Source organism: Tamandua tetradactyla, chromosome 18 (genome assembly GCF_023851605.1).
Source record: "Tamandua tetradactyla isolate mTamTet1 chromosome 18, mTamTet1.pri, whole genome shotgun sequence".
In the NCBI taxonomy this organism is placed as follows: domain Eukaryota; kingdom Metazoa; phylum Chordata; class Mammalia; order Pilosa; family Myrmecophagidae; genus Tamandua; species Tamandua tetradactyla.
This window is the reverse complement of record NC_135344.1, coordinates 73,903,171-73,918,041: the sequence shown is the minus strand read 5'-3', so window position 1 is coordinate 73,918,041 and position 14,871 is coordinate 73,903,171.

Here is a 14,871-nt window from a genome sequence, read left to right as displayed (position 1 = left end):
GTCGCTTTGTTTTGTCTTCTATAATGCTTGATTTATATGTCTAGTGCTGAATTTTCTAGAATCCACAGGACTGAGTTCCTGGCATACACATCTCTTTCGCTCTGGCAGCAGCTAGGTGTCATCATCTGATACTTACAGTGCCTGGCACAGCATCGACAACACAGCAGGTTTGAGTAAAAACAATATGATTGACTAAAAGACAAAAGGAAACATTTTTCAAGTCACAGAGTTGTATTGGCTCTGGGGCGTGATGAAGCTGGCAGCTCACATAGACAGAGGAGGGGGTCCTAGTGCAGCCCCCACACTCACAGCATGCCTCAACTTGCACACCAAGAGGCAGACTCCTGCTTCCTTCTAAAGAAAGTGTAAACACACATCCCTACCTTTCTGGAAGGAAGGCTTTATTGAAGTGGGTGTGTCAGTGTTGGTCCCAAGACCTCCTGGAACTCAGGAAAATCAATGCTTGGCCACTGTGGCCTGATGTCAGGGCTTGGGGGAGGGGAGGTTGTCCTGCAGGCATCAGGGCCTTGGAAAGACCCAAGACCACCTCTGCGGAGACACACAGGCACTCAGAGCCAGAGCTACAGCAAGTGCTCTGAACCAGGGAGAGAGGATCCAGATGATGGAGGGCACTTTCAGAATCTCCAGGATTGGGGAGATGATTTTCCAGTTCTACCCACAACCTTGGTTGAAATCACTCTATATAATGAGAGAGATTATGGGTAGGGAATGGTCCTATCAAAACAAGTGGAATAAAGTTTAAAAATAACAATAATAATAAGGGTGGGGGAGCTCAAGAGTTCTCAGCCAGAGCCAATGAAGAAATGGGTCAATACCCAAGTGGAGGCCAGGTGCTATGGAGGCATCTTTGCAGTGGACAGTCCCTCAGCTCCCAATACACAGCCCAGGGAGGCTGTGCAGGGCCTGCAGTTGAGACAGACCATCAGCAGATTCCAGGGACATTGGGCAGGGATAGTGCATTACCCTGGGAAGATCAAATGCAGTAGCAGCCACCACCCTATGGGTCAGTGTTTTAGTTTGCTAGCTGCCGGAATGCAACACACCAGAGACAGATTGGCTTTTAATAAAAGGGGATTTATTTTGTTGGTTCTTCAGAGGAAAGGCAGCTAACTTTCCACTGAGGTTCTTTCTTATGTGGAAGGCACAGGATGGTCTCTGCTGGTCTTCTCTCCAGGCCCCTGGGTTCCAACAACTTTCCCCGGGGTGACTTCTTTCTGCATCTCCAAAGGCCTGGGCTGAGCTGCAAGTGCTGAGAAGAGGAAATGCCGAGCTGCTTAGCAGTGCTACATTGCGATCTCTCATTTAAGCACCTGCCAATTAAGTCAAATGTCACTCATTGCAGCAGACACGCCTCCTAGCCAACTGCAGATGTAATTAGCAACAAATGAGGTTCATGTACCATTGGCTTATGTCCGCAGCAACAAGACTAGGTATGCTCACCTGGCCAAGTTGACAACTGAATCTAACTAACACAGTCAGTGTAGGAGATAAGGGTGGGTTGGGGTGACTCTGCTCAAAGAGTCCTCCAGAGATCCACACTCTTTCCAGTTTTGGCCTCCAACTCCACCTCTTATCATTCACCACAAGTTTCCTGTGCTGGCCTAGCAAAAGAGGGCATGAAGGAACATGGCAGAAGTAGAAGGAAAGAGAGTAGGAAAGCCATGGAGTGAGCACAAGGGGAGGATGGGGAGCATGTGGAGAGCATGGGGGAGCATATGGGGAGCATGGGGGAGCATGTGAGGAGAGCATGGGGGGGAGTATTGGGGGGGGCATTTGGGCAGTAGCTGGGGGAGAATGCCGGGAGTGGGGAGCACAGGAAGTCATCGGGACATCCAGACCTGCAGGTGAAAGGTCTCCCCATTCTACCCACACCCTTTGCCAAGCTCACTCAAAAAACCCTCCACTTAGCTACACTGGGGCTGGGAATGATGTCCGGCTATATCTCTGGGAGGGAAAGAGACAGAATGTTGGGCACACGGATGGGGGCAACTCTGAGTAGCAGCTCCTGGTGAGCAAACACACCCAGAGAACATTCCCGAGGTGGGAACTAGTCAAGGAAGAAGCTAGGAAGGTTGGAGAGGCTGCTAACATCACATAGCTTGTCGTCTTGGTGCATCTGCCCCTCATTGAACCATCTGTTGTGTCAGCAACTTTACAGGGGCTCTTCAAAGGGTTTTTGGAGAATGAGGAGCTAAAAGTCTTTGGAGGGCCCAGCAAGGATGCAATAAAATGCAACAGAGAACAACCATGTCAAACACAAAACCCAAGGCATCATCCCGATCAGCACATGCTCCTGTCATGCATTGTCCTCCCAGAAAGGAGGAATGTGCCAAGAGAGTTTCTCAATAGCCCAGGGAGGCAGAAAAGGGAGGCCGTGGAGTAGGTCTCTGCAATGCCCAGGGTCTCACTGCGGCTGAGGGGGATGGCGTACACAGCCTCAGGAACCTGTCATTTTGCAGACTCTCTCCAAGTCACACTCCACACACACGTTGTGTGGTGTCTCCTGGTCCATACACTTAGTGTATTTTGTATTTTCCATGGTCCCAGAAATGCTGGGAAAGAAGCAGGAGCCAGGCTTAAAACTATAAACCTGAAGGAATTTATGAAATATTGCTGTTGTTGTGCCCACATCTTGGGAAAGCTCAATTGGAAATAGACATATCATCCCTTCCTTGGAAGGTTCAGTTGATCCAACTACCTCAGGTGGAAATGATTTCTCAGGATATGCCTATGGAAAATTTTCCATCTTCAGCATCTCAAAGTCCCAAGTAATTTAGGGGCAATTAACCAGAACTTTCCCTTGGATTCCAGTCCAAATCTCAACACTTGTCCCTTCTAACATTTAAAACAAAACTTTTCCAAATTCCATTTCTCAGATGTCTCCATGTGGATAACAATGGCCCAGTGAAGACAGTGCATTGAAACTCTGGGAAGAAACCAGGTCATGAATTGACACTAAGCTTTGTTTCTCTGCTAACCAGCATGGCAATGCACTTGGGGAGGGAAGAAGCTAAAGAACCACCAGTCTTCTGCTCCCTCTGGCAGTGCCTGTCAGCAGTCAGTGTCTGTTGTGCTTTGTGTTTGTTGTTCTCGTTGTTATTTTGTGGTCCTCATTCTCATTTCAGGTTCAGCCACCTTCAGAGCTATTATGGTGACACAGAATGTGAATCCAGAGATGATCAAAAGTGATCCAATCCTAAAATGAATTCTCATTTCATTCTCTCCCAATCTGCAAAACTCATAGACTTAACAACACAGAACACAAGACACGCTCCTAGTCTGCAACCCTGGGGTATGTAGCAGCATCTGGAAACATATTCAGTTGTCATGACTGGGTGAAGCTGCTCACATCTAGAGGATAGGGACAATGGATGCAGCTAAGTATCTTACAATGCACAGAACGACCCAATCACCAAGAATTATCCAGCCACAGAGTGATTAGTGCCAAGGCCAAGAACCCCTGTTGCATCCCCAAAAGGGTCAGGAGCTACTGTCGCTGCTGTGTCCATCCTGCCAGGAAGAGATCAAGCTCGAGCCCCCAGTATGACAACATTCCTCATGAAGATCAATTGGCCACATAGTGGCTATTGACAACATTAAGCATCTTTCATCCTGCAAAGACTAGAGGCTCATCTGCACAGGAATAGAAATGCATTCTTGAATTTGTGCTTGCCATTCCTGCCTGCAGAGCCTCAGCCAGAACCACTCTCCAAGGAGCTACACAGTGTTGATCCGACATAGGGTCCTACAGAAATAGCTTCAGTCCAGCCAAGAGGTTGTGAGAAATAGCCCAGATGCTGAGATCCACTGAATGTATCATATCCATACCATCCAGGAGAAGCCAGCCTGGCGGAGCACAGCCCTAACCTGCAGAAGGAACCATTGAGGTGCCAGTTTAGAGGCAATCCCTGCAATGATGGGAAGCCTCTTCCAGGACACGGGACACACCAAGAATCACAGACCTCTGTATGGTACTCTACCCTCAAAAGGAAGAGTATTTGGGTCCAAGAATCAAGGGGTGGAAGCAGGAATGACTCCATTTATTATCACTCCCAATGCACTGGGGGAATTTGTGTTTCCCATCCCCACAACTCTGGTTCTGCAGGGTCCTAAAAGGGGTCACCCTTCTACCAAGGCCATAGCAAAATCACCTTGAGGTATAAACTACGTGCCACCTGGAGTCTTGGGGTCCATGTATGCAGGTATGTAGTCAGGGAGAACAGTCACTGAGATGGCCTTGGACGTCAGGGGGAGGTTTTGCTGTGTTGCACATTGCAGAAAGGGAGGAGTGTGTATGGGCTCCAGTGATACACCTGGGTACCCCACCTCCACCCTGTACATACTTGCCTGACTGTGATTGGGAGTGGGCAGCTACAGACGCCTGGCTCAGGAAGAGGGCTGTGTCCTGCCACCAGGGAAGACCTTATACCCACAGAGGTGTAGGGAGGAGTGAGGGGAATCCAGAAGAAAATGGAGCAGGTAAATGAGATCAGTTCCTGCCTTAAGACCTTCTGCAGCAGTAGAGGCTGGAAGTTGTCCCATTACTCTCCCATTTGTAAGCTTCCCTGCCTCAATACAAAAGTACATGGAGAAGTACAAGGTGTGGTACGAAGGGTGGACTATAGGGGGCAATTAGATGTACCACCCAGACGCCAGGGTTGTCCCCCTGCCAGGAACACCATCAGCAGTGCCTCTAGCCTAAGGCTCCCCAGGACCTTCCCAGCTACAGAACACCCCTCACCAGAGGCCACACCCTTCCAAGGCGCCCACATCCAGTCATCGAACAAGGCATAGCATAAAGACCTGGTCATTGTGACCGATCAAGGATGACACCATCTGGCAATACTGACCTCAGCGTTCCCTGCCAGGCTTGCTGAAACTTCTTCAGGCCTATTTTGCAGCTCCACATTTTCTTTTTCCAAATCCTGCCCCCTCACCTTTCTTTTCCCATAAATTAATCTTGAACTCCAAACTCCATCTCAACATCTGCTTCCAGATAACCCAAACTGCAACACAAACCACTTAATTATGCTTGGGAATTTGTTCCCCCAATAGCCATCTGTCAGAGGTGTAGAAGTGAAGAAAGGGGGTTTTATCTGAATGCCCCTCTCCATAGACCCAAATAAAAACAAGGGTAACATCACGAAGGATGAAATGGGAGAGATACCACCAAAAGTCAGCTTACAGCCCAAAGTATGTTAATGGAAGGGGAACCAGCCTAAGACCTTCATCATGAGTCATCCAATTGTTTCTGTAAAGGGTCAGGTAGTAAATATTTTCAGCTTTGCAAGCCATACAGTATCTGTTAGAATTATTTACCTCTCACTATTTACAGTAGTACAAATCAGCCAATGGCAGCTGGTCAGCCAATAATGAACTTGGCTGTGTTTCAAACTTTATATACCAAAGCAGACAGCGGGCCAGATTTCACCCACAGACAGTAGTTTGCCAGTCCCTGCCTTTGAGGATTATTTGGAGATAGAAGACATGGGCATGAACGCTTCTTATCTTTGAAGATACTTGCTGTGTGAGTCCTTCCTTCCCCTCTGCCGAGTGTCTATTTTGAATACCTTCGTCATTTGGAAGAGGCTCAGGCCCCTTCTTCAAATAGAATGAAGCCAAATGGTTTGTAATTGCTACTGACCACAACCCATGGTAAGAAATACATTTTGTTGTGATCCTGTACATATGTGCACTATTCAAGACCTGTGAGTCTCAAATTTTGGTTTCAAAACATTAATGAGCAATGTAATATTTGAAATCAACTGGATAAAACACTAATTAACAGTATTTAATGAATTAATGAAAAATGGGATTGGAATAGAAGATTAGAATAGAACAGAAAATAATAGAAAATAGCATAGCACTTTATCCATCAGGAGGGCAAGTGCTATTTCATGAAATTTTTTATGGAAGTTGCATGTGTCTGTGAGTGTGTGCATATATATGCACATGTGTGCACATGAGTGCTATACCAGGATAAGAGGTGAAGTCTTTCTTACCTAAGTCACAGTCAAACAAGTTTGAGAAACACTGGCCTATAGAAGTCACTCCCACTTTGCTGTACCCCAGGGATAATAAAAACTACAAGCAGATTTGCTTACAACCTTAGTCTGAAGGATATATTCAGCCAACTGGATTATTCATTATCCAGTAATACTTGTCAAGGCACCTTTTCAAAATGCACCTCCTCTTCAAAACATTTTCTTATTCCTTTTAGGTTTTTTAACACTCTCTTTTGGCCCTTCTTCAGTGTGATTTCATGACTTCAGTTGCCAATGGAGAGCTCAGGTATCAACTGTTAGACCTGCTGTGATTTCATTCATGGTTAATTAATTCAAGCTGTCTTGTGCTTTCAAGTTCCTGCATGTGTTGGCAGCGGGTCCCAGGAACATCAGGCCCCAAGGCCTGGGAGAGTCATTTTGGATCATACTCCAAATGGAAGGGGTCTCATTTCGGAGCCTTCCTTACTGTAGGGTCCTGGCCCCGCCCTGTCAACTTGAGCCCTCAGGCCTGTGACTGAGCAAATGGACAAGAGCTAGTATAGTGGCACAACCACACTCAAGAAGTGACTTCTGCACGTCTGTTGACTGTGCACACAGAGAATCATTCCCTGTTCCTGTTCAAGGCTGATAGATGCTCACCCCAGATTAGGAGCTGAGCATACACAGAGTGACACCACTGCCTCCTGAGAACAGAAGCCTCCTTCTACACACCTGTGTGTTTGGTTGGGGACGGTGAGGCTACCATCAGGTAAAAATCAGGAGAAGTTGATTATGAAAATGTAAGTGAGCTGAAAGAATTTTAAGTCCCTGCCTAACTATGCAGAAGGTCTTTTTCTACTCAAACATGGCTTTCTAATTGCCTTCCAAAAGGCTGACTAGCAGGATGGACCCGAAGCCCACAGGGTTGTCACTGGCCTCTGGTGTACCTGATCACTCTTCACTTGTAGGTGTTGGTGTCCTATCTGTAATGGTAGCAGCATGATGGTATCTAAAACCATCACCTAACCAATTTCAGGGCAGTTCAATTCCTAATAACATAGAGGAAATCAGACATCATGTCTCCCTTCCTTTCCCGCTATTTTGATAGGACCTTGATTCAAAAATACCTTAAGCAGACATTTTCAATCTCATATTTATTTCAAGAAGTAGACTACAAAGAGAGACTACAAATGCCTCATCAATTAAAGCTGCAGGGTGGACCTGGGACCTGAAAGTTCCCAGCAGAAGTCTGTAACACCCTCCAAATTACTCCTTGCTTACTTCAAACTCATTGCTCAGGTCCGAGCTTTTAATCCAAATATCCACTCACCATTAAAAACTGGCACAAAAATGAATAATCATTTTTAATGCAAGAAGCACAGACATACCTTTTGGAATTCTCTGTCTGAAACCAGATACAAACAACCCATCTGGCCGAGGGCAGGGCCATGAAAACATCTGTGTGAACTCAGGACATAGCTTTCCTGGCTGAGTTAAGAAAGGTGCACTTTTCCCATGAAATTCATCCTGTCCAAAGAAAAAGTTGGGTCAGCTTCTGTGCATGAACCTGAATACAGAGAAGCAGACAGCTCCAAATCAAGCCCTCAGCTCCTCCACCCCCACCCCCAGCAACGAATGAGAATTTGAAATACAAAACCATTTGGATTTATGTATTTTTAAGTTCTCAGTGAATACTTCAGTCTTGTTCTTGGAAGCCGGTGCGTTTTTGGCATTTGGATGTTTTTCATCTCTATTTTCCAAGGCAAATTATGAAGTTAATATAATGAACCTTAGAAAAGCTGGCGACCCACTCACCCCACTAAATATAGTATGAAGGGGACACCAGAGGCATGGGGCAGTAACTTGATGCAGAAAACAGGGATGAGGCAAGATATGTCCAGCCCAGGGTATAGGAGGAAGACGTGCAGACAGCTTCACCCCAAGACACTGCAGGGAGTTGTGTCTCTCAAGACTGAACAGAATCCATACTGGCAGGTAGAGGGCCAGTGACAGCTACCCCAGCCTCTGGGGAAATATCAGGACTTCCATAGCATAAAGGGCCAAGGGCACATGCTCCATTGTCAGTGTACACAAGCATGTGTACCTATCTGTACCTTTTTTCCCCTTGCATTCTTTTTTCAAAATATTTTATTGTGGTAGCATATGTGCAACTCAAAATACCCCATTTTAACCACTACTGTAATTCAATAGTCTTTACTGTATTTACAACAGCCATAATCCCAACTTTTTTCATCACCTCAAACAGAAACTCTGCACCCATTAAGAAGTAACTCCCTCTCCTCTGCACTCTCAACCCCACTCAACGTTGGCCCCTGCTGACCTGTAATCTACTATTTGTCTCTAGGAAATTGGCTGCTTCCAGGTATTTAATGTAAGTGAGATCATACAATATTTGTCCTTTTACAACTTGCTTATTTCACTCAACATATCTTCAAGTTTCTTCTGCATTGTTGCATATATCAAAATGTCATTCTTTTTTTTAATTGAGATGTATATTCATATACCATATAAACATCCAAAGTATATAATCAATGGCTCACAGTATCATCATATAACTGTGCATTCATCATCACAATCGATTTTGAAATTTTCATTACTCAAAAAAATAAATAAATAAAAATAAGGAAAAAAAGAATACCCAAACATCTATACTCCCATACCCCCTTATTTATTTTTCATCTTTTCTTTTCTTGTCTGTCCATACACTGGATAAAGGGAGTGTCAGTCACAAGATTTTCACAATCACATGGACACATCTTAAAATCCCTATAGTTATTCAATCATCTTCAAGAGCCAAGGCTATTGGATTACAGATCAACAATTTCAAGTATTTCCCTCTAGCTATTCCAATGCACCAAAAACTGAAAATGGTTACTGTACACTGTGTAAGAATAACCCCCAGAATAACCTTGCGACTCTATTTGAAATGTCTCAGCCATCAAGACTTTGTTTCTTTTCTCTTCCCATGTTGCCAGGGCCAGGTTCATCCCTGAGAGTCATGTCTCACGTTGCCAAAGAGTTTGCACCCCTGAGAGTCATGCCCCATGTAGGGGGAAGGATCAAGAAGGCTTTCTCATTTCCATGTTGCCAGGGCCAGGCTCATCCTCGACAGTCATGTTCCCCATTGCCAAGGAGATTTACACCCCTGGGAGTCGTGTCCCATGTAAGGGAGAAGGTACTGGGTCCATCTGTGGAGTTAGCGTAGAGAGAGGGCCATCTGAGCAACAAAAGAGGTTCTCTGAGCCTGACTCTTGGGCATAATCGTAAGTATGCTTAGCTTCTCCTTTTCAGGAGTAAGTTTCAGCAGGGCAATCCCCAAGCTTGAGGGCCTGGCCCATCAAATTGACAGTCCCCAATGATTGTGAGAAAATCAGGTCTTCCCCTGGTAGGGAAGTTTAATATTTCCACTTTTTCCCAAGTCCCTCAAAGGGACTTTGCAAACACTTGTAATCTTTCGTCCAGATTACTCTGGATGTATCAGGGCATCATCCTGATTTATACAAACCAACAAGATATCACTTCTTATGTAATTAACTTCATTCTTTTCATGAACAAATAACATTCCACCATATGGATGTACCACATTTTGTTTATCCACTCATTGGTTGATGGGCTCTTGGGTTGCTTCCACCATTTGGCTATTGTGAATCAAGCCACTACGAACATAAGTGACCAAATATCTACACGAGATTTTGCTTTCAGATCTTATGAGTATGTACCTAAAAGAGGGACTGCTGGGTCATATGGTAATAAAAGCACCTTCCAATCTCTCACTGGTCGGTTCCCACAGCAATCCTGCAGGGACAGACTGGGGCTTCAATAGCATCAGCTGTAAATGAGTGTGATGGCAGTGCCAGCCTCCTTACCTCGGATGTGGGCATGGCACACACTACAGAGATGGAAGAGCCTCTAAAGAGGACATAATCTTATTATTGGAGTTTTAACATGAATTAACTCATCAGATGGCTGTCTTCCTTCATGAGAGGGCCTCTGCAGAATGAGGACACTAGTTTAGAGCTGGAAGAGGGATGGGAAAGGGCAGAAAAGAGTGAAAGAGGATGGAGGGGTGCAGGAGATGGATGAGGTTTACTGTAGATGTTTTCTCCAGCTGATGGGTGGCAGGGAGGGAGCACGCAGCAGATAAAGGGCAACAGGAGTGTAGGGGGTATTGCAGGGCCTCAGCCAGTGACTGAATTCAGGAGAGGGCTCCAGGCAAGAAGGGGAAGCCATGCTTGGCATGCAACAGGGCAGATCCATGGAGAGAAGCTCTGCTAAGACTGAGCATTAGGGGCTGGGCCTGCATGGACAGATGGCCAGAGAACTAGAAGTAGAGGCTAGAGTCAGTGGGCTTTAGATTCTCAAACACAGGGAAAAGAGAGTCAGGAAACACTTCACATATCATGTCGCTCAATTTTCATTTTACATTTCACAGAAGCTGAAGTCAGCTGGCTCAGTGATTCAATGATTCACCCCATCACAAGAACCATCCAGGATTCAAATTAAGTTGTTTCAATTTAAATCTAATGATCCAGAGCACCTTCATCAATCAATCAATCAATCATCATGCTTTGATATACAAATGATTCAGAGAAAAAAAAATGAAAGTTACCATTTATTCTCAAATGTCCAAAGCTGCAATCAAGAGCAAAGACAGTTTGCTTTTGTGCATAGAATTAAATAGTAATGGTCTCCCAAATTCATTCATTGCCAGATGAGGCCCAAAGGAATAAGACAGCTCTGCTCCCTGCAATCAGTCCGTTATCTAAAAAATATCAGCTGGTCCTCATGCCAGGTTCTCGGGGTTTCATTTTTACCATGTGTAGAGAAAGCTTGTGAGCTGCTCGAGGGCAAGAGTTCTCTGGATTTCCTATATATGGTGACCGCTGTGCAGCTGAATTAATTATTAGCCAATGGTGGTAAAAACAGAATTTAAATCTAAAATAAACTGGAGAAGAAATGGAGAAGAGAAACATTCTTGTCAGAAAATCAGTCTCTGCCTTTTAGAAAGTTAATGAGGAAAGAGGTGGAATTTTTCACATGCTAAAGGCAGTGGTGGGCAGGAGACCCGGAGTCCATGGGTGTTGATAACTGTAGTTGGTGTCCCCAGAGGCTGCATACAGCGAAGCACTGGGCTGGAGGAGCAAGTCTCAAGAGAGGCAGGAAAATGCTACAGGTTCCTTTGATAAGCCCAGTTCTTGGTGATATGAAAGTAAGTTTCTGGCTCCCCAGGATCTCATCCTAATGGTGGCTAGAAGGACATCACATCTCATAGTGAGAGTTCCTTCTGTGAAGGTGAAGCCATACTGTAAAATCTGAATAGGCTAGGTTATACTGGATATAGTAACTTCCAAATCTCAACAGCTTAACACAAAGAAAGTTTATTTCTCACTCATGCAAAATCTCTGCAGGTCCAGGTGACCCTCCACAGCAGCTATCCTCCATCCATTGGCTCAGCAACCCAATTCTAGGGTATCTTCTTGGTGTCATCATCCCCGTGGCAGGGGAAGAGATAGCTGCAGGCTTTTTCAAACCTAATAAAGCTTAGGGTTATGCACACTTCAAGGGTGCAAGTTCCTAAGAACTAGGAACTCAATGCATGAAAGTCACTCCTCAGTTTAGAGTGATCAAATGTCAAAGTGTACTTCAGTCCTCTGATCCTCGGTTTTCCCCGTTCACATTCAGCAGCTTCCATCCAACGTAATGCTGGTTGGGGTCACTTGATGTAACCTCGGGGGCACGAGGAAGGTTTTCTGCCTCTGAATTATTCCTAACTCTGCCCCACCAAATTTAAAAAAAAAAAAAAAAAAAAAAAAAAGCTGACTACCACCTATGATTTTACAAACCTGAAATTCACCCTTGATCCCTGCATCTCCTTTACCTCCCACATCTGAATCACTGAAGCACCTTGACTCTATCTGACAACTCTCTCTCGAATGTGTCTCCCTGCCCTAAGGCTGCCTTCTTTCTTGGACTCATAGTTTTCCCTGCCTCCAGCCTCACCTCCTTCCCCACTTTCCACCCTGACTCCAGGTCTTTCTAGAAGACAAGCTTGATCATAGTATTCCCTCAACTTCCTCAATACAAAGTTCTAACTCCCAAGGCATGAAGACTCCCTTCCCGTGGGCTGGCTCTTTCCTCACTTCTTCTTTCTCATCAATTGCCATTTCCCCACCCACTCCATGGGTCAGTCGTACCAAATAATTGTTGTTCCTCAAATATAATTATACTGAGAACCACCCTAACTCATTGGCCCATGCCTTTCCCTCAGCCTCACCTGCTGGTGATCACCTGTTCACTTTGTAAGCACCTTCTCAATGTCTCCTCAGTGAAGCCAGCTCATGCAATGACTTCCTTCCTGAAGCTACCGCCTCCCTTTTACACCTTCTGAGTTAATGATATTGCCATGTACAGCAAAGACTTGCTTTTATTTTTACTTATTCTATGAGACTGTGAGCTTTTTGAGCACAGAAGTCCAAGGTCCTAGTTAACTCAGAACCCCAGGGTCTAGCAGAGCATCTGCTATAATAAGTATTTTAAAACAACTATTGGCTCATTAATAAATAGAGACTGACTCTTCCACTTTTATTCAGAAGCTGTGTCTCCAAAAACTTGGGTCCCTATTAGCTCTTAATAAAATTAATCATAAAAATGGCCAGCATTCATATAGTACTTACTATACACCAGGACTGTTGTAAGTCCTTTCACATGTATTAACTCATTTAATCCTCACAAGAGTCCTGTGTGGGAAGCGAATTTATCTTTCCTGTTTTCCTAACGAGGAAGCTGAAGCACTCAGTGAAAAATGACTGGTTCCAGGTTCTACTGCTCATAAGTGGCAGAGTTGCCTCTCACACTCATGCCCTTCACCTATCCTAACTCCAGGAAGATCCAGGAGCTATGTCCTGATGGCCTAACATGTCCACATACACTGCCCTCCATTGTCCACGATCCCTGTTCACCTGCCAGGGAGTGCACCTGTCCCTGGAACAGGTGCACTCCCCGGCTTCTCCAATTCACATGTCAAAGAGAGGAATTTTCCGTCTTCTCTAAATCAAGACAATGAGGGTGCATTTGATGGGTTGCAGGAGAAGACTGCTTTCCCCTCATCAGTCCTCAGATTGATCAAAGGACATGTTTCAAGGTCACAAGAAAAGGATTAGGCCTTTATTTAATAATAACAACTGCTAATGAGAAAATGATAGCTGTGCTGTAGAGACGGTTCTGAGCACATGTATGTATGGATTCATTTAATCCTCATGACAACCGTTATGAAGAGGTTAGTATTGTTAGCCCCATTTGATCAAAAAGGAAGATAACACATTCAGATAGCAAAATAGTTGCCCAATGTGAGCAGCAGGCAGGAATTCGAACCCAGACATTTGGCTTCAGAAGGGGGCAGGCTGACAAGCTCTGTTCATGGACTTTCCAGAACACTGGGCTGAGTCAATGTAAGCAGTGGCCACAGCACTCCATGGGTCATTTCCTAGATCCATTACATGGCTTTGACCTAGCTCACCTCCTGGTCTTAATTTGCTCAGCTTTTTGCCCCTTTTAAATGAAGGGCTTGCCTGGACTTTACCAATTCCAGCCCCCTTCTCCCAGGGCTTTTCTGCAGGTAACCTGCATGCACAAACATGCGTCCTGGAGCAAACCCAGTGTGCATTATCGGATCATTGAGGAGACCTACCCAGGAGACTTTCTACCAAAGCAGCTAACTGTCCTCCTAAGATCATCAGAAATGAGGGCTGAAGAGGGGAGTTGCCCCCAGTATTGTGTCCAGGAGGTGCCTGCTACCACTCATCCATTGATGCCAAACCGATGTGATTTGAAAGTCTTGCCAAACACACATATGAGTTTCTCATTCATTATTTTTCCTTCCAAGAATGAAAGAATGGGTCAGAGAGAAATAGTTCCCTGGGAACTATTCTGGGTGAAATTTCTCCAGCATCTGGACACAGAAACGCCGTGTTTTATTAGAATATTCACATCCCCTTCTAAAAGGCCTTTTGGGAGACACAGAGAGCTGAGTCATTGGCATCAGGCTGCCCACATATTGATCCCAGGCCATCTGCATCCATCTTAACTTGTCATCCTGAACATTGATAGCTAATGAACAAATCGACTTCAAAAGAATTTTAACACCGTTTTCTAGGACTTATGGAGGATAGGCATCTTAACCATATTTTCTCATTGTTTTCCTTGAGTGAGTGGACAGATAAAAAACTGAACTCATGTCAAATCACCCCAAAGTCTTCAGGATAATTTGAGAACCATAAATGACAGCTATCAGGATAGAATTTTGCCACATGCTTTTTCTCTGAAATGGAAGGAGAAGGTCCAAGAACACTGAAACTATGAGAATCAGGGCCCTTCAGAGTTATACCCTACTGTAACAGTGTCTCTGAGTTCTTTTCTTCTGAAACTATAAAGTCATATCAGATCATAAATTAGAAATAATATGGCTTCATGGTGATCACAACAATAATATAGACATATGGATTCATGGTGGTCACAAAAGAATGTAGGAGACTGGGTCATTTTCCGTAAAGCACCACCTCTACCCAAAGATGGGACCATTTTAATTTTTGGATTAGTTTGCTCATATCTGTTTTGGGGGCAGGTAGAGGGAAATGGGGGTTCATGTGCCCCTCACTACAGTTATGTTGTGAAAACCTTCAGGAGGCAGTGAGTCTTCTCACCTTGGGACTCCCCCATCCCTAACCTTGCATCACCACGCACAAAGGAAAACCATGTGCCTTACGCCAAAATAAGGACGGTGATATGCAAGAGAATCTTGACAAGCCTTAGAATACCAGAATTATAATATTTATGTTAATACTCACAA